The 18583-nt window shown below is 43.8% G+C and overlaps 55 non-coding genes and 28 pseudogenes across 55 annotated transcripts; all 83 read right to left on the bottom strand.

Moving 5' to 3' along the window:
• Positions 1 to 108: 108 nt before the first annotated feature.
• On the bottom strand, positions 109 to 227 carry LOC131717982 (5S ribosomal RNA). The gene has a single exon (XR_009316876.1). It is a non-coding gene; the product is annotated as a 5S ribosomal RNA (ribosomal RNA).
• A 114-nt stretch (positions 228 to 341) lies between these two features.
• On the bottom strand, positions 342 to 460 carry LOC131711699 (5S ribosomal RNA). Its single transcript, XR_009313587.1, has one exon. It is a non-coding gene; the product is annotated as a 5S ribosomal RNA (ribosomal RNA).
• A 114-nt stretch (positions 461 to 574) lies between these two features.
• On the bottom strand, positions 575 to 693 carry LOC131712448 (5S ribosomal RNA). The gene has a single exon (XR_009314339.1). It is a non-coding gene; the product is annotated as a 5S ribosomal RNA (ribosomal RNA).
• A 100-nt stretch (positions 694 to 793) lies between these two features.
• On the bottom strand, positions 794 to 922 carry LOC131713930 (5S ribosomal RNA; annotated as a pseudogene).
• A 114-nt stretch (positions 923 to 1036) lies between these two features.
• LOC131709938 (5S ribosomal RNA) lies at positions 1037 to 1155 on the bottom strand. Its single transcript, XR_009311802.1, has one exon. It is a non-coding gene; the product is annotated as a 5S ribosomal RNA (ribosomal RNA).
• A 114-nt stretch (positions 1156 to 1269) lies between these two features.
• On the bottom strand, positions 1270 to 1388 carry LOC131717983 (5S ribosomal RNA). The gene has a single exon (XR_009316877.1). It is a non-coding gene; the product is annotated as a 5S ribosomal RNA (ribosomal RNA).
• A 114-nt stretch (positions 1389 to 1502) lies between these two features.
• LOC131713662 (5S ribosomal RNA) lies at positions 1503 to 1621 on the bottom strand (annotated as a pseudogene).
• A 114-nt stretch (positions 1622 to 1735) lies between these two features.
• On the bottom strand, positions 1736 to 1854 carry LOC131710417 (5S ribosomal RNA). Its single transcript, XR_009312289.1, has one exon. It is a non-coding gene; the product is annotated as a 5S ribosomal RNA (ribosomal RNA).
• Positions 1855 to 1968: 114 nt separating this feature from the next.
• Positions 1969 to 2077, bottom strand: LOC131714992 (5S ribosomal RNA; annotated as a pseudogene).
• A 114-nt stretch (positions 2078 to 2191) lies between these two features.
• On the bottom strand, positions 2192 to 2310 carry LOC131717984 (5S ribosomal RNA). The gene has a single exon (XR_009316878.1). It is a non-coding gene; the product is annotated as a 5S ribosomal RNA (ribosomal RNA).
• A 114-nt stretch (positions 2311 to 2424) lies between these two features.
• LOC131715715 (5S ribosomal RNA) lies at positions 2425 to 2533 on the bottom strand (annotated as a pseudogene).
• A 100-nt stretch (positions 2534 to 2633) lies between these two features.
• LOC131712508 (5S ribosomal RNA) lies at positions 2634 to 2752 on the bottom strand. The gene has a single exon (XR_009314399.1). It is a non-coding gene; the product is annotated as a 5S ribosomal RNA (ribosomal RNA).
• Positions 2753 to 2866: 114 nt separating this feature from the next.
• On the bottom strand, positions 2867 to 2975 carry LOC131714993 (5S ribosomal RNA; annotated as a pseudogene).
• Positions 2976 to 3075: 100 nt separating this feature from the next.
• On the bottom strand, positions 3076 to 3184 carry LOC131714994 (5S ribosomal RNA; annotated as a pseudogene).
• Positions 3185 to 3295: 111 nt separating this feature from the next.
• Positions 3296 to 3414, bottom strand: LOC131710742 (5S ribosomal RNA). Its single transcript, XR_009312624.1, has one exon. It is a non-coding gene; the product is annotated as a 5S ribosomal RNA (ribosomal RNA).
• Positions 3415 to 3514: 100 nt separating this feature from the next.
• LOC131713841 (5S ribosomal RNA) lies at positions 3515 to 3643 on the bottom strand (annotated as a pseudogene).
• A 100-nt stretch (positions 3644 to 3743) lies between these two features.
• LOC131711837 (5S ribosomal RNA) lies at positions 3744 to 3862 on the bottom strand. Its single transcript, XR_009313726.1, has one exon. It is a non-coding gene; the product is annotated as a 5S ribosomal RNA (ribosomal RNA).
• A 100-nt stretch (positions 3863 to 3962) lies between these two features.
• LOC131717985 (5S ribosomal RNA) lies at positions 3963 to 4081 on the bottom strand. Its single transcript, XR_009316879.1, has one exon. It is a non-coding gene; the product is annotated as a 5S ribosomal RNA (ribosomal RNA).
• Positions 4082 to 4181: 100 nt separating this feature from the next.
• Positions 4182 to 4300, bottom strand: LOC131711681 (5S ribosomal RNA). Its single transcript, XR_009313569.1, has one exon. It is a non-coding gene; the product is annotated as a 5S ribosomal RNA (ribosomal RNA).
• Positions 4301 to 4400: 100 nt separating this feature from the next.
• Positions 4401 to 4519, bottom strand: LOC131718816 (5S ribosomal RNA). The gene has a single exon (XR_009317712.1). It is a non-coding gene; the product is annotated as a 5S ribosomal RNA (ribosomal RNA).
• Positions 4520 to 4619: 100 nt separating this feature from the next.
• LOC131715470 (5S ribosomal RNA) lies at positions 4620 to 4728 on the bottom strand (annotated as a pseudogene).
• Positions 4729 to 4828: 100 nt separating this feature from the next.
• On the bottom strand, positions 4829 to 4947 carry LOC131717986 (5S ribosomal RNA). The gene has a single exon (XR_009316880.1). It is a non-coding gene; the product is annotated as a 5S ribosomal RNA (ribosomal RNA).
• Positions 4948 to 5047: 100 nt separating this feature from the next.
• On the bottom strand, positions 5048 to 5166 carry LOC131710258 (5S ribosomal RNA). The gene has a single exon (XR_009312129.1). It is a non-coding gene; the product is annotated as a 5S ribosomal RNA (ribosomal RNA).
• Positions 5167 to 5266: 100 nt separating this feature from the next.
• On the bottom strand, positions 5267 to 5385 carry LOC131713277 (5S ribosomal RNA; annotated as a pseudogene).
• Positions 5386 to 5485: 100 nt separating this feature from the next.
• On the bottom strand, positions 5486 to 5604 carry LOC131713026 (5S ribosomal RNA). The gene has a single exon (XR_009314913.1). It is a non-coding gene; the product is annotated as a 5S ribosomal RNA (ribosomal RNA).
• A 114-nt stretch (positions 5605 to 5718) lies between these two features.
• Positions 5719 to 5837, bottom strand: LOC131713030 (5S ribosomal RNA). Its single transcript, XR_009314917.1, has one exon. It is a non-coding gene; the product is annotated as a 5S ribosomal RNA (ribosomal RNA).
• A 114-nt stretch (positions 5838 to 5951) lies between these two features.
• On the bottom strand, positions 5952 to 6070 carry LOC131712619 (5S ribosomal RNA). Its single transcript, XR_009314510.1, has one exon. It is a non-coding gene; the product is annotated as a 5S ribosomal RNA (ribosomal RNA).
• A 114-nt stretch (positions 6071 to 6184) lies between these two features.
• Positions 6185 to 6293, bottom strand: LOC131714995 (5S ribosomal RNA; annotated as a pseudogene).
• Positions 6294 to 6393: 100 nt separating this feature from the next.
• On the bottom strand, positions 6394 to 6512 carry LOC131712683 (5S ribosomal RNA). The gene has a single exon (XR_009314574.1). It is a non-coding gene; the product is annotated as a 5S ribosomal RNA (ribosomal RNA).
• A 114-nt stretch (positions 6513 to 6626) lies between these two features.
• Positions 6627 to 6735, bottom strand: LOC131714996 (5S ribosomal RNA; annotated as a pseudogene).
• Positions 6736 to 6835: 100 nt separating this feature from the next.
• On the bottom strand, positions 6836 to 6954 carry LOC131712938 (5S ribosomal RNA). The gene has a single exon (XR_009314826.1). It is a non-coding gene; the product is annotated as a 5S ribosomal RNA (ribosomal RNA).
• Positions 6955 to 7054: 100 nt separating this feature from the next.
• On the bottom strand, positions 7055 to 7173 carry LOC131714097 (5S ribosomal RNA; annotated as a pseudogene).
• Positions 7174 to 7273: 100 nt separating this feature from the next.
• Positions 7274 to 7392, bottom strand: LOC131712569 (5S ribosomal RNA). Its single transcript, XR_009314460.1, has one exon. It is a non-coding gene; the product is annotated as a 5S ribosomal RNA (ribosomal RNA).
• Positions 7393 to 7492: 100 nt separating this feature from the next.
• LOC131717987 (5S ribosomal RNA) lies at positions 7493 to 7611 on the bottom strand. Its single transcript, XR_009316881.1, has one exon. It is a non-coding gene; the product is annotated as a 5S ribosomal RNA (ribosomal RNA).
• Positions 7612 to 7711: 100 nt separating this feature from the next.
• LOC131713409 (5S ribosomal RNA) lies at positions 7712 to 7830 on the bottom strand (annotated as a pseudogene).
• A 100-nt stretch (positions 7831 to 7930) lies between these two features.
• On the bottom strand, positions 7931 to 8049 carry LOC131711217 (5S ribosomal RNA). The gene has a single exon (XR_009313100.1). It is a non-coding gene; the product is annotated as a 5S ribosomal RNA (ribosomal RNA).
• A 100-nt stretch (positions 8050 to 8149) lies between these two features.
• Positions 8150 to 8268, bottom strand: LOC131717988 (5S ribosomal RNA). The gene has a single exon (XR_009316882.1). It is a non-coding gene; the product is annotated as a 5S ribosomal RNA (ribosomal RNA).
• Positions 8269 to 8382: 114 nt separating this feature from the next.
• LOC131720800 (5S ribosomal RNA) lies at positions 8383 to 8501 on the bottom strand. Its single transcript, XR_009319697.1, has one exon. It is a non-coding gene; the product is annotated as a 5S ribosomal RNA (ribosomal RNA).
• A 100-nt stretch (positions 8502 to 8601) lies between these two features.
• LOC131717990 (5S ribosomal RNA) lies at positions 8602 to 8720 on the bottom strand. The gene has a single exon (XR_009316884.1). It is a non-coding gene; the product is annotated as a 5S ribosomal RNA (ribosomal RNA).
• A 100-nt stretch (positions 8721 to 8820) lies between these two features.
• Positions 8821 to 8939, bottom strand: LOC131717991 (5S ribosomal RNA). Its single transcript, XR_009316885.1, has one exon. It is a non-coding gene; the product is annotated as a 5S ribosomal RNA (ribosomal RNA).
• Positions 8940 to 9039: 100 nt separating this feature from the next.
• LOC131717992 (5S ribosomal RNA) lies at positions 9040 to 9158 on the bottom strand. Its single transcript, XR_009316886.1, has one exon. It is a non-coding gene; the product is annotated as a 5S ribosomal RNA (ribosomal RNA).
• A 100-nt stretch (positions 9159 to 9258) lies between these two features.
• LOC131717993 (5S ribosomal RNA) lies at positions 9259 to 9377 on the bottom strand. The gene has a single exon (XR_009316887.1). It is a non-coding gene; the product is annotated as a 5S ribosomal RNA (ribosomal RNA).
• Positions 9378 to 9477: 100 nt separating this feature from the next.
• On the bottom strand, positions 9478 to 9596 carry LOC131710233 (5S ribosomal RNA). Its single transcript, XR_009312104.1, has one exon. It is a non-coding gene; the product is annotated as a 5S ribosomal RNA (ribosomal RNA).
• Positions 9597 to 9696: 100 nt separating this feature from the next.
• Positions 9697 to 9815, bottom strand: LOC131720553 (5S ribosomal RNA). Its single transcript, XR_009319450.1, has one exon. It is a non-coding gene; the product is annotated as a 5S ribosomal RNA (ribosomal RNA).
• A 114-nt stretch (positions 9816 to 9929) lies between these two features.
• On the bottom strand, positions 9930 to 10048 carry LOC131710697 (5S ribosomal RNA). The gene has a single exon (XR_009312579.1). It is a non-coding gene; the product is annotated as a 5S ribosomal RNA (ribosomal RNA).
• Positions 10049 to 10162: 114 nt separating this feature from the next.
• On the bottom strand, positions 10163 to 10281 carry LOC131717994 (5S ribosomal RNA). Its single transcript, XR_009316888.1, has one exon. It is a non-coding gene; the product is annotated as a 5S ribosomal RNA (ribosomal RNA).
• A 100-nt stretch (positions 10282 to 10381) lies between these two features.
• Positions 10382 to 10500, bottom strand: LOC131710873 (5S ribosomal RNA). The gene has a single exon (XR_009312755.1). It is a non-coding gene; the product is annotated as a 5S ribosomal RNA (ribosomal RNA).
• A 114-nt stretch (positions 10501 to 10614) lies between these two features.
• Positions 10615 to 10723, bottom strand: LOC131714997 (5S ribosomal RNA; annotated as a pseudogene).
• A 100-nt stretch (positions 10724 to 10823) lies between these two features.
• On the bottom strand, positions 10824 to 10932 carry LOC131715986 (5S ribosomal RNA; annotated as a pseudogene).
• A 100-nt stretch (positions 10933 to 11032) lies between these two features.
• Positions 11033 to 11151, bottom strand: LOC131712063 (5S ribosomal RNA). Its single transcript, XR_009313952.1, has one exon. It is a non-coding gene; the product is annotated as a 5S ribosomal RNA (ribosomal RNA).
• Positions 11152 to 11251: 100 nt separating this feature from the next.
• Positions 11252 to 11370, bottom strand: LOC131717995 (5S ribosomal RNA). Its single transcript, XR_009316889.1, has one exon. It is a non-coding gene; the product is annotated as a 5S ribosomal RNA (ribosomal RNA).
• Positions 11371 to 11484: 114 nt separating this feature from the next.
• LOC131714998 (5S ribosomal RNA) lies at positions 11485 to 11593 on the bottom strand (annotated as a pseudogene).
• Positions 11594 to 11693: 100 nt separating this feature from the next.
• Positions 11694 to 11812, bottom strand: LOC131717996 (5S ribosomal RNA). Its single transcript, XR_009316890.1, has one exon. It is a non-coding gene; the product is annotated as a 5S ribosomal RNA (ribosomal RNA).
• Positions 11813 to 11912: 100 nt separating this feature from the next.
• LOC131720664 (5S ribosomal RNA) lies at positions 11913 to 12031 on the bottom strand. The gene has a single exon (XR_009319561.1). It is a non-coding gene; the product is annotated as a 5S ribosomal RNA (ribosomal RNA).
• Positions 12032 to 12145: 114 nt separating this feature from the next.
• LOC131717997 (5S ribosomal RNA) lies at positions 12146 to 12264 on the bottom strand. The gene has a single exon (XR_009316891.1). It is a non-coding gene; the product is annotated as a 5S ribosomal RNA (ribosomal RNA).
• Positions 12265 to 12378: 114 nt separating this feature from the next.
• Positions 12379 to 12497, bottom strand: LOC131717998 (5S ribosomal RNA). The gene has a single exon (XR_009316892.1). It is a non-coding gene; the product is annotated as a 5S ribosomal RNA (ribosomal RNA).
• Positions 12498 to 12597: 100 nt separating this feature from the next.
• Positions 12598 to 12706, bottom strand: LOC131715987 (5S ribosomal RNA; annotated as a pseudogene).
• A 100-nt stretch (positions 12707 to 12806) lies between these two features.
• On the bottom strand, positions 12807 to 12925 carry LOC131717999 (5S ribosomal RNA). The gene has a single exon (XR_009316893.1). It is a non-coding gene; the product is annotated as a 5S ribosomal RNA (ribosomal RNA).
• A 114-nt stretch (positions 12926 to 13039) lies between these two features.
• LOC131714999 (5S ribosomal RNA) lies at positions 13040 to 13148 on the bottom strand (annotated as a pseudogene).
• A 114-nt stretch (positions 13149 to 13262) lies between these two features.
• Positions 13263 to 13381, bottom strand: LOC131718001 (5S ribosomal RNA). The gene has a single exon (XR_009316895.1). It is a non-coding gene; the product is annotated as a 5S ribosomal RNA (ribosomal RNA).
• Positions 13382 to 13481: 100 nt separating this feature from the next.
• LOC131718002 (5S ribosomal RNA) lies at positions 13482 to 13600 on the bottom strand. Its single transcript, XR_009316896.1, has one exon. It is a non-coding gene; the product is annotated as a 5S ribosomal RNA (ribosomal RNA).
• Positions 13601 to 13714: 114 nt separating this feature from the next.
• Positions 13715 to 13823, bottom strand: LOC131715001 (5S ribosomal RNA; annotated as a pseudogene).
• Positions 13824 to 13923: 100 nt separating this feature from the next.
• Positions 13924 to 14042, bottom strand: LOC131710698 (5S ribosomal RNA). The gene has a single exon (XR_009312580.1). It is a non-coding gene; the product is annotated as a 5S ribosomal RNA (ribosomal RNA).
• A 100-nt stretch (positions 14043 to 14142) lies between these two features.
• Positions 14143 to 14251, bottom strand: LOC131716407 (5S ribosomal RNA; annotated as a pseudogene).
• Positions 14252 to 14365: 114 nt separating this feature from the next.
• On the bottom strand, positions 14366 to 14484 carry LOC131718003 (5S ribosomal RNA). The gene has a single exon (XR_009316897.1). It is a non-coding gene; the product is annotated as a 5S ribosomal RNA (ribosomal RNA).
• A 100-nt stretch (positions 14485 to 14584) lies between these two features.
• LOC131715726 (5S ribosomal RNA) lies at positions 14585 to 14693 on the bottom strand (annotated as a pseudogene).
• Positions 14694 to 14807: 114 nt separating this feature from the next.
• Positions 14808 to 14916, bottom strand: LOC131715307 (5S ribosomal RNA; annotated as a pseudogene).
• Positions 14917 to 15016: 100 nt separating this feature from the next.
• LOC131718004 (5S ribosomal RNA) lies at positions 15017 to 15135 on the bottom strand. Its single transcript, XR_009316898.1, has one exon. It is a non-coding gene; the product is annotated as a 5S ribosomal RNA (ribosomal RNA).
• Positions 15136 to 15235: 100 nt separating this feature from the next.
• Positions 15236 to 15344, bottom strand: LOC131715002 (5S ribosomal RNA; annotated as a pseudogene).
• A 100-nt stretch (positions 15345 to 15444) lies between these two features.
• LOC131710259 (5S ribosomal RNA) lies at positions 15445 to 15563 on the bottom strand. Its single transcript, XR_009312130.1, has one exon. It is a non-coding gene; the product is annotated as a 5S ribosomal RNA (ribosomal RNA).
• Positions 15564 to 15663: 100 nt separating this feature from the next.
• On the bottom strand, positions 15664 to 15772 carry LOC131716087 (5S ribosomal RNA; annotated as a pseudogene).
• Positions 15773 to 15883: 111 nt separating this feature from the next.
• Positions 15884 to 16002, bottom strand: LOC131715610 (5S ribosomal RNA; annotated as a pseudogene).
• Positions 16003 to 16102: 100 nt separating this feature from the next.
• Positions 16103 to 16221, bottom strand: LOC131718005 (5S ribosomal RNA). The gene has a single exon (XR_009316899.1). It is a non-coding gene; the product is annotated as a 5S ribosomal RNA (ribosomal RNA).
• A 114-nt stretch (positions 16222 to 16335) lies between these two features.
• Positions 16336 to 16444, bottom strand: LOC131716423 (5S ribosomal RNA; annotated as a pseudogene).
• Positions 16445 to 16544: 100 nt separating this feature from the next.
• Positions 16545 to 16663, bottom strand: LOC131718007 (5S ribosomal RNA). Its single transcript, XR_009316901.1, has one exon. It is a non-coding gene; the product is annotated as a 5S ribosomal RNA (ribosomal RNA).
• Positions 16664 to 16763: 100 nt separating this feature from the next.
• LOC131714046 (5S ribosomal RNA) lies at positions 16764 to 16882 on the bottom strand (annotated as a pseudogene).
• A 114-nt stretch (positions 16883 to 16996) lies between these two features.
• On the bottom strand, positions 16997 to 17105 carry LOC131715971 (5S ribosomal RNA; annotated as a pseudogene).
• Positions 17106 to 17205: 100 nt separating this feature from the next.
• LOC131718008 (5S ribosomal RNA) lies at positions 17206 to 17324 on the bottom strand. The gene has a single exon (XR_009316902.1). It is a non-coding gene; the product is annotated as a 5S ribosomal RNA (ribosomal RNA).
• A 114-nt stretch (positions 17325 to 17438) lies between these two features.
• On the bottom strand, positions 17439 to 17557 carry LOC131710947 (5S ribosomal RNA). Its single transcript, XR_009312829.1, has one exon. It is a non-coding gene; the product is annotated as a 5S ribosomal RNA (ribosomal RNA).
• Positions 17558 to 17671: 114 nt separating this feature from the next.
• LOC131713081 (5S ribosomal RNA) lies at positions 17672 to 17790 on the bottom strand. The gene has a single exon (XR_009314969.1). It is a non-coding gene; the product is annotated as a 5S ribosomal RNA (ribosomal RNA).
• Positions 17791 to 17904: 114 nt separating this feature from the next.
• Positions 17905 to 18023, bottom strand: LOC131710948 (5S ribosomal RNA). Its single transcript, XR_009312830.1, has one exon. It is a non-coding gene; the product is annotated as a 5S ribosomal RNA (ribosomal RNA).
• Positions 18024 to 18137: 114 nt separating this feature from the next.
• On the bottom strand, positions 18138 to 18256 carry LOC131718009 (5S ribosomal RNA). Its single transcript, XR_009316903.1, has one exon. It is a non-coding gene; the product is annotated as a 5S ribosomal RNA (ribosomal RNA).
• A 111-nt stretch (positions 18257 to 18367) lies between these two features.
• Positions 18368 to 18486, bottom strand: LOC131718010 (5S ribosomal RNA). Its single transcript, XR_009316904.1, has one exon. It is a non-coding gene; the product is annotated as a 5S ribosomal RNA (ribosomal RNA).
• Positions 18487 to 18583: the final 97 nt, after the last annotated feature.

Consider the following 18583-nt stretch of genomic DNA (forward strand, 5'->3'; position numbering starts at 1 on the left):
ATTTCTGCTTTCATGACTTTTATGTTTAGTGAGCTGGGGGTGATTCCTCCAAAATTTCCTTTTGTCCTCCACACATTTCAATTGTAAAATGTAATTACAAAAATGTAATGCCTGCAGCACTTGATATTCCCAGGTGGTCTCCCATCCAAGTACTAACCAAGCCCAACATTGCTTAGCTTCTGAGATCAGACGAGATCAGGCTTATTCAAGGTGGTGTGGCCGCAGGCGATTGCATTTCTGCTTTCATGACTTTTATGTTTAGTGAGCTGGGGGTGATTCCTCCAAAATTTCCTTTTGTCCTCCACACATTTCAATTGTAAAATGTTATTACAAAAATGTAATGCCTGCAGCACTTGATATTCCCAGGTGGTCTCCCATCCAAGTACTAACCAAGCCCAACATTGCTTAGCTTCTGAGATCAGACGAGGTCAGGCTTATTCAAGGTGGTGTGGCCGCAGGCGATTGCATTTCTGCTTTCATGACTTTTATGTTTAGTGAGCTGGGGGTGATTCCTCCAAAATTTCCTTTTGTCCTCCACACATTTCAATTGTAAAATGTAATTACAAAAATGTAATGCCTGCAGCACTTGATATTCCCAGGTGGTCTCCCATCCAAGTACTAACCAAGCCCAACATTGCTTAGCTTCTGAGATCAGACGAGATCACGCTTATTCAAGGTGGTGTGGCCACAGGCGATTGCATTTCTGCTTTCATGACTTTTATGTTTAGTGAGCTGGGGGTGATTCCTCCAAAATTTCCTTTTGTCCTCCACACATTTCAATTGTAAAATGTAATGCCTGCAGCACTTGATATTCCCAGGTGGTCTCCCATCCAAGTACTAACCAAGCCCAACATTGCTTAGCTTCTGAGATCAGGCGAGATCAGGCGAGATCAGGCTTATTCAAGGTGGTGTGGCCGCAGGCGATTGCATTTCTGCTTTCATGACTTTTATGTTTAGTGAGCTGGGGGTGATTCCTCCAAAATTTCCTTTTGTCCTCCACACATTTCAATTGTAAAATGTAATTACAAAAATGTAATGCCTGCAGCACTTGATATTCCCAGGTGGTCTCCCATCCAAGTACTAACCAAGCCCAACATTGCTTAGCTTCTGAGATCAGACGAGATCAGGGTTATTCAAGGTGGTGTGGCCGCAGGCGATTGCATTTCTGCTTTCATGACTTTTATGTTTAGTGAGCTGGGGGTGATTCCTCCAAAATTTCCTTTTGTCCTCCACACATTTCAATTGTAAAATGTAATTACAAAAATGTAATGCCTGCAGCACTTGATATTCCCAGGTGGTCTCCCATCCAAGTACTAACCAAGCCCAACATTGCTTAGCTTCTGAGATCAGACGAGATCAGGCTTATTCAAGGTGGTGTGGCCGCAGGCGATTGCATTTCTGCTTTCATGACTTTTATGTTTAGTGAGCTGGGGGTGATTCCTCCAAAATTTCCTTTTGTCCTCCACACATTTCAATTGTAAAATGTTATTACAAAAATGTAATGCCTGCAGCACTTGATATTCCCAGGTGGTCTCCCATCCAAGTACTAACCAAGCCCAACATTGCTTAGCTTCTGAAATCAGACGAGATCAGGCTTATTCAAGGTTGTGTGGCCGCAGGCGATTGCATTTCTGCTTTCATGACTTTTATGTTTAGTGAGCTGGGGGTGATTCCTCCAAAATTTCCTTTTGTCCTCCACACATTTCAATTGTAAAATGTAATTACAAAAATGTAATACCTGCAGCACTTGATATTCCCAGGTGGTCTCCCATCCAAGTACTAACCAAGCCCAACATTGCTTAGCTTCTGAGATCAGACGAGATCAGGCTTATTCAAGGTGGTGTGGCCGCAGGCGATTGCATTTCTGCTTTCATGACTTTTATGTTTAGTGAGCTGGGGGTGATTCCTCCAAAATGTCCTTTTGTCCTCCACACATTTCAATTGTAAAATGTAATTACAAAAATGTAATGCCTGCAGCACTTGATATTCCCAGGTGGTCTCCCATCCAAGTACTAACCAAGCCCAACATTGCTTAGCTTCTGAGATCAGGCTTATTCAAGGTGGTGTGGCCGCAGGCGATTGCATTTCTGCTTTCATGACTTTTATGTTTAGTGAGCTGGGGGTGATTCCTCCAAAATTTCCTTTTGTCCTCCACACATTTCAATTGTAAAATGTAATTACAAAAATGTAATGCCTGCAGCACTTGATATTCCCAGGTGGTCTCCCATCCAAGTACTAACCAAGCCCAACATTGCTTAGCTTCTGAGATCAGACGAGATCAGGCTTATTCAAGGTGGTGTGGCCGCAGGCGATTGCATTTCTGCTTTCATGACTTTTATGTTTAGTGAGCTGGGGGTGATTCCTCCAAAATTTCCTTTTGTCCTCCACACATTTCAATTGTAAAATGTAATTACAAAAATGTAATGCCTGCAGCACTTGATATTCCCAGGTGGTCTCCCATCCAAATACTAACCAAGCCCAACATTGCTTAGCTTCTGAGATCAGGCTTATTCAAGGTGGTGTGGCCGCAGGCGATTGCATTTCTGCTTTCATGACTTTTATGTTTAGTGAGCTGGGGGTGATTCCTCCAAAATTTCCTTTTGTCCTCCACACATTTCAATTGTAAAATGTAATGCCTGCAGCACTTGATATTCCCAGGTGGTCTCCCATCCAAGTACTAAACAAGCCCAACATTGCTTAGCTTCTGAGATCAGACGAGTTCAGGCTTATTCAAGGTGGTGTGGCCACAGGCGATTGCATTTCTGCTTTCATGACTTTTATGTTTAGTGAGCTGGGGGTGATTCCTCCAAAATTTCCTTTTGTCCTCCACACATTTCAATTGTAAAATGTAATTACAAAAATGTAATGCCTGCAGCACTTGATATTCCCAGGTGGTCTCCCATCCAAGTACTAACCAAGCCCAACATTGCTTAGCTTCTGAGATCAGGCTTATTCAAGGTGGTGTGGCCGCAGGCGATTGCATTTCTGCTTTCATGACTTTTATGTTTAGGGAGCTGGGGGTGATTCCTCCAAAATTTCCTTTTGTCCTCCACACATTTCAATTGTAAAATGTAATGCCTGCAGCACTTGATATTCCCAGGTGGTCTCCCATCCAAGTACTAACCAAGCCCAACATTGCTTAGCTTCTGAGATCAGGCTTATTCAAGGTGGTGTGGCCGCAGGCGATTGCATTTCTGCTTTCATGACTTTTATGTTTAGTGAGCTGGGGGTGATTCCTCCAAAATTTCCTTTTGTCCACACATTTCAATTGTAAAATGTAATTACAAAAATGTAATGCCTGCAGTACTTGATATTCCCAGGTGGTCTCCCATCCAAGTACTAACCAAGCCCAACATTGCTTAGCTTCTGAGATCAGACGAGATCAGGCTTATTCAAGGTGGTGTGGCCGCAGGCGATTGCATTTCTGCTTTCATGACTTTTATGTTTAGTGAGCTGGGGGTGATTCCTCCAAAATTTCCTTTTGGCCTCCACACATTTCAATTGTAAAATGTAATGCCTGCAGCACTTGATATTCCCAGGTGGTCTCCCATCCAAGTACAAACCAAGCCCAACATTGCTTAGCTTCTGAGATCAGACGAGATCAGGCGAGATCAGGCTTATTCAAGGTGGTGTGGCCGCAGGCGATTGCATTTCTGCTTTCATGACTTTTATGTTTAGTGAGCTGGGGGTGATTCCTCCAAAATTTCCTTTTGTCCTCCACACATTTCAATTGTAAAATGTAATGCCTGCAGCACTTGATATTCCCAGGTGGTCTCCCATCCAAGTACTAACCAAGCCCAACATTGCTTAGCTTCTGAGATCAGACAAGATCAGGCTTATTCAAGGTGGTGTGGCCGCAGGCGATTGCATTTCTGCTTTCATGACTTTTATGTTTAGTGAGCTGGGGGTGATTCCTCCAAAATTTCCTTTTTTCCTCCACACATTTCAATTGTAAAATGTAATGCCTGCAGCACTTGATATTCCCAGGTGGTCTCCCATCCAAGTACTAACCAAGCCCAACATTGCTTAGCTTCTGAGATCAGACGAGATCAGGCTTATTCAAGGTGGTGTGGCCGCAGGCGACTGCATTTCTGCTTTCATGACTTTTATGTTTAGTGAGCTGGGGGTGATTCCTCCAAAATTTCCTTTTGTCCTCCACACATTTCAATTGTAAAATGTAATGCCTGCAGCACTTGATATTCCCAGGTGGTCTCCCATCCAAGTACTAACCAAGCCCAACATTGCTTAGCTTCTGAGATCAGACGAGATCTGGCTTATTCAAGGTGGTGTGGCCGCAGGCGATTGCATTTCTGCTTTCATGACTTTTATGTTTAGTGAGCTGGGGGTGATTCCTCCAAAATTTCCTTTTGTCCTCCACACATTTCAATTGTAAAATGTAATGCCTGCAGCACTTGATATTCCCAGGTGGTCTCCCATCCAAGTACTAACCAAGCCCAACATTGCTTAGTTTCTGAGATCAGATGAGATCAGGCTTATTCAAGGTGGTGTGGCCGCAGGCGATTGCATTTCTGCTTTCATGACTTTTATGTTTAGTGAGCTGGGGGTGATTCCTCCAAAATTTCCTTTTGTCCTCCACACATTTCAATTGTAAAATGTAATGCCTGCAGCACTTGATATTCCCAGGTGGTCTCCCATTCAAGTACTAACCAAGCCCAACATTGCTTAGCTTCTGAGATCAGGCTTATTCAAGGTGGTGTGGCCGCAGGCGATTGCATTTCTGCTTTCATGACTTTTATGTTTAGTGAGCTGGGGGTGATTCCTCCAAAATTTCCTTTTGTCCTCCACACATTTCAATTGTAAAATGTAATGCCTGCAGCACTTGATATTCCCAGGTGGTCTCCCATCCAAGTACTAACCAAGCCCAACATTGCTTAGCTTCTGAGATCAGACGAGATCAGGCTTATTCAAGGTGGTGTGGCCGCAGGCGATTGCATTTCTGCTTTCATGACTTTTATGTTTAGTGAGCTGGGGGTGATTCCTCCAAAATTTCCTTTTGTCCTCCACACATTTCAATTGTAAAATGTAATGCCTGCAGCACTTGATATTCCCAGGTGGTCTCCCATTCAAGTACTAACCAAGCCCAACATTGCTTAGCTTCTGAGATCAGACGAGATCAGGCTTATTCAAGGTGGTGTGGCCGCAGGCGATTGCATTTCTGCTTTCATGACTTTTATGTTTAGTGAGCTGGGGGTGATTCCTCCAAAATTTCCTTTTGTCCTCCACACATTTCAATTGTAAAATGTAATGCCTGCAGCACTTGATATTCCCAGGTGGTCTCCCATCCAAGTACTAACCAAGCCCAACATTGCTTAGCCTCTGAGATCAGACAAGATCAGGCTTATTCAAGGTGGTGTGGCCGCAGGCGCTTGCATTTCTGCTTTCATGACTTTTATGTTTAGTGAGCTGGGGGTGATTCCTCCAAAATTTCCTTTTGTCCTCCACACATTTCAATTGTAAAATGTAATGCCTGCAGCACTTGATATTCCCAGGTGGTCTCCGATCCAAGTACTAACCAAGCCCAACATTGCTTAGCTTCTGAGATCAGACGAGATCAGGCTTATTCAAGGTGGTGTGGCCGCAGGCGATTGCATTTCTGCTTTCATGACTTTTATGTTTAGTGAGCTGGGGGTGATTCCTCCAAAATTTCCTTTTGTCCTCCACACATTTCAATTGTAAAATGTAATTACAAAAATGTAATGCCTGCAGCACTTGATATTCCCAGGTGGTCTCCCATCCAAGTACTAACCAAGCCCAACATTGCTTAGCTTCTGAGATCAGACAAGATCAGGCTTATTCAAGGTGGTGTGGCCGCAGGTGATTGCATTTCTGCTTTCATGACTTTTATGTTTAGTGAGCTGGGGGTGATTCCTCCAAAATTTCCTTTTGTCCTCCACACATTTCAATTGTAAAATGTAATTACAAAAATGTAATGCCTGCAGCACTTGATATTCCCAGGTGGTCTCCCATCCAAGTACTAACCAAGCCCAACATTGCTTAGCTTCTGAGATCAGACGAGATCAGGCTTATTCAAGGTGTTGTGGCCGCAGGCGATTGCATTTCTGCTTTCATGACTTTTATGTTTAGTGAGCTGGGGGTGATTCCTCCAAAATTTCCTTTTGTCCTCCACACATTTCAATTGTAAAATTTAATTACAAAAATGTAATGCCTGCAGCACTTGATATTCCCAGGTGGTCTCCCATCCAAGTACTAACCAAGCCCAACATTGCTTAGCTTCTGAGATCAGGCTTATTCAAGGTGGTGTGGCCGCAGGCGATTGCATTTCTGCTTTCATGACTTTTATGTTTAGTGAGCTGGGGGTGATTTCTCCAAAATTTCCTTTTGTCCTCCACACATTTCAATTGTAAAATGTAATGCCTGCAGCACTTGATATTCCCAGGTGGTTTCCCATCCAAGTACTAACCAAGCCCAACATTGCTTAGCTTCTGAGAGCAGACGAGATCAGGCTTATTCAAGGTGGTGTGGCCGCAGGCGATTGCATTTCTGCTTTCATGACTTTTATGTTTAGTGAGCTGGGGGTGATTCCTCCAAAATTTCCTTTTGTCCTCCACACATTTCAATTGTAAAATGTAATTACAAAAATGTAATGCCTGCAGCACTTGATATTCCCAGGTGGTCTCCCATCCAAGTACTAACCAAGCCCAACATTGCTTAGCTTCTGAGATCAGGCTTATTCAAGGTGGTGTGGCCGCAGGCGATTGCATTTCTGCTTTCATGACTTTTATGTTCAGTGAGCTGGGGGTGATTCCTCCAAAATTTCCTTTTGTCCTCCACACATTTCAATTGTAAAATGTAATGCCTGCAGCACTTGATATTCCCAGGTGGTCTCCCATCCAAGTACTAACCAAGCCCAACATTGCTTAGCTTATGAGATCAGACGAGATCAGGCTTATTCAAGGTGGTGTGGCCGCAAGCGATTGCATTTCTGCTTTCATGACTTTTATGTTTAGTGAGCTGGGGGTGATTCCTCCAAAATTTCCTTTTGTCCTCCACACATTTCAATTGTAAAATGTAATGCCTGCAGCACTTGATATTCCCAGGTGGTCTCCCTTCCAAGTACTAACCAAGCCCAACATTGCTTAGCTTCTGAGATCAGACGAGATCAGGCTTATTCAAGGTGTTGTGGCAGCAGGCGATTACATTTCTGCTCTCATGACTTTTATGTTTAGTGAGCTGGGGGTGATTCCTCCAAAATTTCCTTTTGTCCTCCACACATTTCAATTGTAAAATGTAATGCCTGCAGCACTTGATAATCCCAGGTGGTCTCCCATCCAAGTACTAACCAAGCCCAACATTGCTTAGCTTCTGAGATCAGACGAGATCAGGCTTATTCAAGGTGGTGTGGCCGCAGGCGATTGCATTTCTGCTTTCATGACTTTTATGTTTAGGGAGCTGGGGGTGATTCCTCCAAAATTTCCTTTTGTCCTCCACACATTTCAATTGTAAAATGTAATGCCTGCAGCACTTGATATTCCCAGGTGGTCTCCCATCCAAGTACTAACCAAGCCCAACATTGCTTAGCTTCTGAGATCAGACGAGATCAGGCTTATTCAAGGTGGTGTGGCCGCAGGCGATTGCATTTCTGCTTTCATGACTTTTATGTTTAGTGAGCTGGGGGTGATTCCTCCAAAATTTCCTTTTGTCCTCCACACATTTCAATTGTAAAATGTAATGCCTGCAGCACTTGATATTCCCAGGTGGTCTCCCTTCCAATTACTAACCAAGCCCAACATTGCTTAGCTTCTGAGATCAGACGAGATCAGGCTTATTCAAGGTGGTGTGGCCGCAGGCGATTGCATTTCTGCTTTCATGACTTTTATGTTTAGTGAGCTGGGGGTGATTCCTCCAAAATTTCCTTTTGTCCTCCACACATTTCAATTGTAAAATGTAATGCCTGCAGCACTTGATATTCCCAGGTGGTCTCCCATCCAAGTACTAACCAAACCCAACATTGCTTAGCTTCTGAGATCAGACGAGATCAGGCTTATTCAAGGTGGTGTGGCCGCAGGCGATTGCATTTCTGCTTTCATGACTTTTATGTTTAGGGAGCTGGGGGTGATTCCTCCAAAATTTCCTTTTGTCCTCCACACATTTCAATTGTAAAATGTAATGCCTGCAGCACTTGATATTCCCAGGTGGTCTCCCATCCAAGTACTAACCAAGCCCAACATTGCTTAGCTTCTGAGATCAGACGAGATCAGGCTTATTCAAGGTGGTGTGGCCGCAGGCGATTGCATTTCTGCTTTCATGACTTTTATGTTTAGTGAGCTGGGGGTGATTCCTCCAAAATTTCCTTTTGTCCTCCACACATTTCAATTGTAAAATGTAATTACAAAAATGTAACGCCTGCAGCACTTGATATTCCCAGGTGGTCTCCCATCCAAGTACTAACCAAGCCCAACATTGCTTAGCTTCTGAGATCAGACGAGATCAGGCTTATTCAAGGTGGTGTGGCCGCAGGCGATTGCATTTCTGCTTTCATGACTTTTATGTTTAGTGAGCTGGGGGTGATTCCTCCAAAATTTCCTTTTGTCCTCCACACATTTCAATTGTAAAATGTAATGCCTGCAGCACTTGATATTCCCAGGTGGTCTCCCATCCAAGTACTAACCAAGCCCAACATTGCTTAGCTTCTGAGATCAGACGAGATCAGGCTTATTCAAGGTGGTGTGGCCGCAGGCGATTGCATTTCTGCTTTCATGACTTTTATGTTTAGTGAGCTGGGGGTGATTCCTCCAAAATTTCCTTTTGTCCTCCACACATTTCAATTGTAAAATGTAATGCCTGCAGCACTTGATATTCCCAGGTGGTCTCCCATCCAAGTACTAACCAAGCCCAACATTGCTTAGCTTCTGAGATCAGACGAGATCAGGCTTATTCAAGGTGGTGTGGCCGCAGGCGATTGCATTTCTGCTTTCATGACTTTTATGTTTAGTGAGCTGGGGGTGATTCCTCCAAAATTTCCTTTTGTCCTCCACACATTTCAATTGTAAAATGTAATGCCTGCAGCACTTGATATTCCCAGGTGGTCTCCCATCCAAGTACTAACCAAGCCCAACATTGCTTAGCTTCTGAGATCAGACGAGATCAGGCTTATTCAAGGTGGTGTGGCCGCAGGCGATTGCATTTCTGCTTTCATGACTTTTATGTTTAGTGAGCTGGGGGTGATTCCTCCAAAATTTCCTTTTGTCCTCCACACATTTCAATTGAAAAATGTAATGCCTGCAGCACTTGATATTCCCAGGTGGTCTCCCATCCAAGTACTAACCAAGCCCAACATTGCTTAGCTTCTGAGATCAGACGAGATCAGGCTTATTCAAGGTGGTGTGGCCGCAGGCGATTGCATTTCTGCTTTCATGACTTTTATGTTTAGTGAGCTGGGGGTGATTCCTCCAAAATTTCCTTTTGTCCTCCACACATTTCAATTGTAAAATGTAATGCCTGCAGCACTTGATATTCCCAGGTGGTCTCCCATCCAAGTACTAACCAAGCCCAACATTGCTTAGCTTCTGAGATCAGACGAGATCAGGCTTATTCAAGGTGGTGTGGCCGCAAGCGATTGCATTTCTGCTTTCATGACTTTTATGTTTAGTGAGCTGGGGGTGATTCCTCCAAAATTTCCTTTTGTCCTCCACACATTTCAATTGTAAAATGTAATGCCTGCAGCACTTGATATTCCCAGGTGGTCTCCCATCCAAGTACTAACCAAGCCCAACATTGCTTAGCTTCTGAGATCAGACGAGATCAGGCTTATTCAAGGTGGTATGGCCGCAGGCGATTGCATTTCTGCTTTCATGACTTTTATGTTTAGGGAGCTGGGGGTGATTCCTCCAAAATTTCCCTTTGGCCTCCACACATTTCAATTGTAAAATGTAATTACAAAAATGTAATGCCTGCAGCACTTGATATTCCCAGGTGGTCTCCCATCCAAGTACTAACCAAGCCCAACATTGCTTAGCTTCTGAGATCAGACGAGATCAGGCTTATTCAAGGTGGTGTGGCCGCAGGAGATTGCATTTCTGCTTCCATGACTTTTATGTTTAGTGAGCTGGGGGTGATTCCTCCAAAATTTCCTTTTGGCCTCCACACATTTCAATTGTAAAATGTAATTACAAAAATGTAATGCCTGCAGCACTTGATATTCCCAGGTGGTCTCCCATCCAAGTACTAACCAAGCCCAACATTGCTTAGCTTCTGAGATCAGACGAGATCAGGCTTATTCAAGGTGGTGTGGCCGCAGGCGATTGCATTTCTGCTTTCATGACTTTTATGTTTAGTGAGCTGGGGGTGATTCCTCAAAAATTTCCTTTTGTCCTCCACACATTTCAATTGTAAAATGTAATGCCTGCAGCACTTGATATTCCCAGGTGGACTCCCATCCAAGTACTATCCAAGCCCAACATTGCTTAGCTTCTGAGATCAGACGAGATCAGGCTTATTCAAGGTGGTGTGGCCGCAGGCGACTGCATTTCTGCTTTCATGACTTTTATGTTTAGGGAGCTGGGGTTGATTCCTCCAAAATTTCCTTTTGTCCTCCACACATTTCAATTGTAAAATGTAATTACAAAAATGTAATGCCTGCAGCACTTGATATTCCCAGGTGGTCTCCCATCCAAGTACTAACCAAGCCCAACATTGCTTAGCTTCTGAGATCAGGCTTATTCAAGGTGGTGTGGCCGCAGGCGATTGCATTTCTGCTTTCATGACTTTTATGTTTAGTGAGCTGGGGGTGATTCCTCCAAAATTTCCTTTTGTCCTCCACACATTTCAATTGTAAAATGTAATGCCTGCAGCACTTGATATTCCCAGGTGGTCTCCCATCCAAGTACTAACCAAGCCCAATATTGCTTAGCTTCTGAGATCAGGCTTATTCAAGGTGGTGTGGCCGCAGGCGATTGCATTTCTGCTTTCATGACTTTTATGTTTAGTGAGCTGGGGGTGATTCCTCCAAAATTTCCTTTTGTCCTCCACACATTTCAATTGTAAAATGTAATGCCTGCAGCACTTGATATTCCCAGGTGGTCTCCCATCCAAGTACTAACCAAGCCCAACATTGCTTAGCTTCTGAGATCAGACGAGATCATGCTTATTCAAGGTGGTGTGGCCGCAGGCGATTGCATTTCTGCTTTCATGACTTTTATGTTTAGTGAGCTGGGGGTGATTCCTCCAAAATTTCCATTTGTCCTCCACACATTTCAATTGTAAAATGTAATGCCTGCAGCACTTGATATTCCCAGGTGGTCTCCCATCCAAGTACTAACCAAGCCCAACATTGCTTAGCTTCTGAGATCAGACGAGATCAGGCTTATTCAAGGTGGTGTGGCCGCAGGCGACTGCATTTCTGCTTTCATGACTTTTATGTTTAGGGAGCTGGGGTTGATTCCTCCAAAATTTCCTTTTGTCCTCCACACATTTCAATTGTAAAATGTAATTACAAAAATGTAATGCCTGCAGCACTTGATATTCCCAGGTGGTCTCCCATCCAAGTACTAACCAAGCCCAACATTGCTTAGCTTCTGAGATCAGGCTTATTCAAGGTGGTGTGGCCGCAGGCGATTGCATTTCTGCTTTCATGACTTTTATGTTTAGTGAGCTGGGGGTGATTCCTCCAAAATTTCCTTTTGTCTTCCACACATTTCAATTGTAAAATGTAATGCCTGCAGCACTTGATATTCCCAGGTGGTCTCCCATCCAAGTACTAACCAAGCCCAACATTGCTTAGCTTCTGAGATCAGACGAGATCAGGCTTATTCAAGGTGGTGTGGCCGCAGGCGATTGCATTTCTGCTTTCATGACTTTTATGTTTAGTGAGCTGGGGGTGATTCCTCCAAAATTTCCTTTTGTCCTCCACACATTTCAATTGTAAAATGTAATGCCTGCAGCACTTGATATTCCCAGGTGGTCTCCCATCCAAGTACTAACCAAGCCCAACATTGCTTAGCTTCTGAGATCAGACGAGATCAGGCTTATTCAAGGTGGTATGGCCGCAGGCGATTGCATTTCTGCTTTCATGACTTTTATGTTTAGGGAGCTGGGGGTGATTCCTCCAAAATTTCCCTTTGGCCTCCACACATTTCAATTGTAAAATGTAATTACAAAAATGTAATGCCTGCAGCACTTGATATTCCCAGGTGGTCTCCCATCCAAGTACTAACCAAGCCCAACATTGCTTAGCTTCTGAGATCAGACGAGATCAGGCTTATTCAAGGTGGTGTGGCCGCAGGCGACTGCATTTCTGCTTTCATGACTTTTATGTTTAGGGAGCTGGGGTTGATTCCTCCAAAATTTCCTTTTGTCCTCCACACATTTCAATTGTAAAATGTAATTACAAAAATGTAATGCCTGCAGCACTTGATATTCCCAGGTGGTCTCCCATCCAAGTACTAACCAAGCCCAACATTGCTTAGCTTCTGAGATCAGACGAGATCAGGCTTATTCAAGGTGGTGTGGCCGCAGGCGATTGCATTTCTGCTTTCATGACTTTTATGTTTAGTGAGCTGGGGGTGATTCCTCCAAAATTTCCTTTTGTCCTCCACACATTTCAATTGTAAAATGTAATGCCTGCAGCACTTGATATTCCCAGGTGGTCTCCCATCCAAGTACTAACCAAGCCCAATATTGCTTAGCTTCTGAGATCAGGCTTATTCAAGGTGGTGTGGCCGCAGGCGATTGCATTTCTGCTTTCATGACTTTTATGTTTAGTGAGCTGGGGGTGATTCCTCCAAAATTTCCTTTTGTCCTCCACACATTTCAATTGTAAAATGTAATGCCTGCAGCACTTGATATTCCCAGGTGGTCTCCCATCCAAGTACTAACCAAGCCCAACATTGCTTAGCTTCTGAGATCAGACGAGATCAGGCTTATTCAAGGTGGTGTGGCCGCAGGCGATTGCATTTCTGCTTTCATGACTTTTATGTTTAGGGAGCTGGGGGTGATTCCTCCAAAATTTCCTTTTGTCCTCCACACATTTCAATTGTAAAATGTAATTACAAAAATGTAATGCCTGCAGCACTTGATATTCCCAGGTGGTCTCCCATCCAAGTACTAACCAAGCCCAACATTGCTTAGCTTCTGAGATCAGGCTTATTCAAGGTGGTGTGGCCGCAGGCGATTGCATTTCTGCTTTCATGACTTTTATGTTTAGGGAGCTGGGGGTGATTCCTCCAAAATTTCCTTTTCTCCTCCACACATTTCAATTGTAAAATGTAATTACAAAAATGTAATGCCTGCAGCACTTGATATTCCCAGGTGGTCTCCCATCCAAGTACTAACCAAGCCCAACATTGCTTAGCTTCTGAGATCAGACGAGATCAGGCTTATTCAAGGTGGTGTGGCCGCAGGCGATTGCATTTCTGCTTTCATGACTTTTATGTTTAGTGAGCTGGGGGTGATTCCTCCAAAATTTCCATTTGTCCTCCACACATTTCAATTGTAAAATGTAATGCCTGCAGCACTTGATATTCCCAGGTGGTCTCCCATCCAAGTACTAACCAAGCCCAACATTGCTTAGCTTCTGAGATCAGACGAGATCAGGCTTATTCAAGGTGGTGTGGCCGCAGGCGACTGCATTTCTGCTTTCATGACTTTTATGTTTAGGGAGCTGGGGTTGATTCCTCCAAAATTTCCTTTTGTCCTCCACACATTTCAATTGTAAAATGTAATTACAAAAATGTAATGCCTGCAGCACTTGATATTCCCAGGTGGTCTCCCATCCAAGTACTAACCAAGCCCAACATTGCTTAGCTTCTGAGATCAGGCTTATTCAAGGTGGTGTGGCCGCAGGCGATTGCATTTCTGCTTTCATGACTTTTATGTTTAGTGAGCTGGGGGTGATTCCTCCAAAATTTCCTTTTGTCCTCCACACATTTCAATTGTAAAATGTAATGCCTGCAGCACTTGATATTCCCAGGTGGTCTCCCATCCAAGTACTAACCAAGCCCAACATTGCTTAGCTTCTGAGATCAGACGAGATCAGGCTTATTCAAGGTGGTGTGGCCGCAGGAGATTGCATTTCTGCTTTCATGACTTTTATGTTTAGTGAGCTGGGGGTGATTCCTCCAAAATTTCCTTTTGTCCTCCACACATTTCAATTGTAAAATGTAATGCCTGCAGCACTTGATATTCCCAGGTGGTCTCTCATCCAAGTACTAACCAAGCCCAACATTGCTTAGCTTCTGAGATCAGACTTATTCAAGGTGGTGTGGCCGCAGGCGATTGCATTTCTGCTTTCATGACTTTTATGTTTAGTGAGCTGGGGGTGATTCCTCCAAAATTTCCTTTTGGCCTCCACACATTTCAATTGTAAAATGTAATTACAAAAATGTAATGCCTGCAGCACTTGATATTCCCAGGTGGTCTCCCATCCAAGTACTAACCAAGCCCAACATTGCTTAGCTTCTGAGATCAGACGAGATCAGGCTTATTCAAGGTGGTGTGGCCGCAGGCGATTGCATTTCTGCTTTCATGACTTTTATGTTTAGTGAGCTGGGGGTGATTCCTCCAAAATTTCCTTTTGTCCTCCACACATTTCAATTGTAAAATGTAATGCCTGCAGCACTTGATATTCCCAGGTGGTCTCCCAATCAAGTACTAACCAAGCCCAACATTGCTTAGCTTCTGAGATCAGGCTTATTCAAGGTGGTGTGGCCGCAGGCGATTGCATTTCTGCTTTCATGACTTTTATGTTTAGTGAGCTGGGGGTGATTCCTCCAAAATTTCCTTTTGTCCTCCACACATTTCAATTGTAAAATGTAATTACAAAAATGTAATGCCTGCAGCACTTGATATTCCCAGGCGGTCTCCCATCCAAGTACTAACCAAGCCCAACATTGCTTAGCTTCTGAGATCAGGCTTATTCAAGGTGGTGTGGCTGCAGGCGATTGCATTTCTGCTTTCATGACTTTTATGTTTAGTGAGCTGGGGGTGATTCCTCCAAAATTTCCTTTTGTCCTCCACACATTTCAATTGTAAAATGTAATGCCTGCAGCACTTGATATTCCCAGGTGGTCTCCCATCCAAGTACTAACCAAGCCCAACATTGCTTAGCTTCTGAGATCAGACGAGATCAGGCTTATTCAAGGTGGTGTGGCCGCAGGCGATTGCATTTCTGCTTTCATGACTTTTATGTTTAGTGAGCTGGGGGTGATTCCTCCAAAATTTCCTTTTGTCCTCCACACATTTCAATTGTAAAATGTAATGCCTGCAGCACTTGATATTCCCAGGTGGTCTCCCATCCAAGTACTAACCAAGCCCAACATTGCTTAGCTTCTGAGATCAGGCTTATTCAAGGTGGTGTGGCCGCAGGCGATTGCATTTCTGCTTTTATGACTTTTATGTTTAGTGAGCTGGGGGTGATTCCTCCAAAATTTCCTTTTGTCCTCCACACATTTCAATTGTAAAATGTAATGCCTGCAGCACTTGATATTCCCAGGTGGTCTCCCATTCAAGTACTAACCAAGCCCAACATTGCTTAGCTTCTGAGATCAGACGAGATCAGGCTTATTCAAGGTGGTGTGGCCGCAGGCGATTGCATTTCTGCTTTCATGACTTTTATGTTTAGTGAGCTGGGGGTGATTCCTCCAAAATTTCCTTTTGTCCTCCACACATTTCAATTGTAAAATGTAATGCCTGCAGCACTTGATATTCCCAGGTGGTCTCCCATCCAATTACTAACCAAGCCCAACATTGCTTAGCTTCTGAGATCAGGCTTATTCAAGGTGGTGTGGCCGCAGGCGATTGTATTTCTGCTGTCATGACTTTTATGTTTAGTGAGCTGGGGGTGATTCCTCCAAAATTTCCTTTTGTCCACACATTTCAATTGTAAAATGTAATTACAAAAATGTAATGCCTGTAGCACTTGATATTCCCAGGTGGTCTCCCATCCAAGTACTAACCAAGCCCAACATTGCTTAGCTTCTGAGATCAGACGAGATCAGGATTATTCAAGGTTTTGCGGCTGCAGGCGGTTTCATTTCTGCTTTCATGACTTTTATGTTTAGTGAGCTGGGGGTGATTCCTCCAAAATTTCCTTTTGTCCTCCACACATTTCAATTGTAAAATGTAATGCCTGCAGCACTTGATATTCCCAGGTGGTCTCCCATCCAAGTACTAACCAAGCCCAACATTGCTTAGCTTCTGAGATCAGACGAGATCAGGCTTATTCAAGGTGGTGTGGCCGCAGGCGATTGCATTTCTGCTTTCATGACTTTTATGTTTAGTGAGCTGGGGGTGATTCCTCCAAAATGTCCTTTTGTCCTCCACACATTTCAATTGTAAAATGTAATTACAAAAATGTAATGCCTGCAGCACTTGATATTCCCAGGTGGTCTCCCATCCAAGTACTAACCAAACCCTACATTGCTTAGTTTCTGAGATCAGTCTTATTCAAGGTGGTGTGGCCGCAGGCGATTGCATTTCTGCTTTCATGACTTTTATGTTTAGTGAGCTGGGGGTGATTCCTCCAAAATTTCCTTTTGTCCTCCACACATTTCAATTGTAAAATGTAATGCCTGCAGCACTTGATATTCCCAGGTGGTCTCCCATCCAAGTACTAACCAAGCCCAACATTGCTTAGCTTCTGAGATCAGACGAGATCAGGCTTATTCAAGGTGGTGTGGCCGCAGGCGATTGCATTTCTGCTTTCATGACTTTTATGTTTAGTGAGCTGGGGGTGATTCCTCCAAAATTTCCTTTTGTCCTCCACACATTTCAATTGTAAAATGTAATGCCTGCAGCACTTAATATTCCCAGGTGGTCTCCCATCCAAGTACTAACCAAGGCCAACATTGCTTAGCTTCTGAGATCAGGCGAGATCAGGCTTATTCAAGGTGGTGTGGCCGCAGGCGATTGCATTTCTGCTTTCATGACTTTTATGTTTAGGGAGCTGGGGGTGATTCCTCCAAAATTTCCTTTTGGCCTCCACACATTTCAATTGTAAAATGTAATTACAAAAATGTAATGCCTGCAGCACGTGATATTCCCAGGTGGTCTCCCATCCAAGTACTAACCAAGCCCAACATTGCTTAGCTTCTGAGATCAGGCTTATTCAAGGTGGTGTGGCCGCAGGCGATTGCATTTCTGCTTTCATGACTTTTATGTTTAGGGAGCTGGGGGTGATTCCTCCAAAATTTCCTTTTGTCCTCCACACATTTCAATTGTAAAATGTAATGCCTGCAGCACTTGATATTCCCAGGTGGTCTCCCATCCAAGTACTAACCAAGCCCAACATTGCTTAGCTTCTGAGATCAGACGAGATCAGGCTTATTCAAGGTGGTGTGGCCGCAGGCGATTGCATTTCTGCTTTCATGACTTTTATGTTTAGTGAGCTGGGGGTGAGTCCTCCAAAATTTCCTTTTGTCCTCCACACATTTCAATTGTAAAATGTAATTACAAAAATGTAATGCCTGCAGCACTTAATATTCCCAGGTGGTCTCCCATCCAAGTACTAACCAAGCCCAACATTGCTTAGCTTCTGAGATCAGACGAGATCAGGCTTATTCAAGGTGGTGTGGCCGCAGGCGATTGCATTTCTGCTTTCATGACTTTTATGTTTAGTGAGCTGGGGGTGAGTCCTCCAAAATTTCCTTTTGTCCTCCACACATTTCAATTGTAAAATGTAATTACAAAAATGTAATGCCTGCAGCACTTGATATTCCCAGGTGGTCTCCCATCCAAGTACTAACCAAGCCAAACACTGCTTAGCTTCTGAGATCAGACGAGATCAGGCTTATTCAAGGTGGTGTGGCCGCAGGCGATTGCATTTCTGCTTTCATGACTTTTATGTTTAGTGAGCTGGGGGTGAGTCCTCCAAAATTTCCTTTTGTCCTCCACACATTTCAATTGTAAAATGTAATTACAAAAATGCAATGCCTGCAGCACTTAATATTCCCAGGTGGTCTCCCATCCAAGTACTAACCAAGCCCAACATTGCTTAGCTTCTGAGATCAGACGAGATCAGGCTTATTCAAGGTGGTGTGGCCGCAGGCGATTGCATTACTGCTTTCATGACTTTTATGTTTAGTGAGCTGGGGGTGATTCCTCCAAAATTTCCTTTTGTCCTCCACACATTTCAATTGTAAAATGTAATTACAAAAATGTAATGCCTGCAGCACTTGATATTCCCAGGTGGTCTCCCATCCAAGTACTAACCAAGCCCAACATTGCTTAGCTTCTGAGATCAGACGAGATCAGGCTTATTCAAGGTGGTGTGGCCGCAGGCGATTGCATTTCTGCATTCATGACTTTTATGTTTAGTGAGCTGGGGGTGAGTCCTCCAAAATTTCCTTTTGTCCACACATTTCAATTGTAAAATGTAATTACAAAAATGCAATGCCTGCAGCACTTGATATTCCCAGGTGGTCTCCCATCCAAGTACTAACCAAGCCCAACATTGCTTAGCTTCTGAGATCAGACGAGATCAGGCTTATTCAAGGTGGTGTGGCCGCAGGCGATTGCTGTTCTGCTTTCATGACTTTTATGTTTAGTGAGCTGGGGGTGAGTCCTCCAAAATTTCCTTTTGTCCTCCACACATTTCAATTGTAAAATG

This window comes from Acipenser ruthenus, chromosome 44, assembly GCF_902713425.1.
Source record: "Acipenser ruthenus chromosome 44, fAciRut3.2 maternal haplotype, whole genome shotgun sequence".
NCBI classification, from domain to species: domain Eukaryota; kingdom Metazoa; phylum Chordata; class Actinopteri; order Acipenseriformes; family Acipenseridae; genus Acipenser; species Acipenser ruthenus.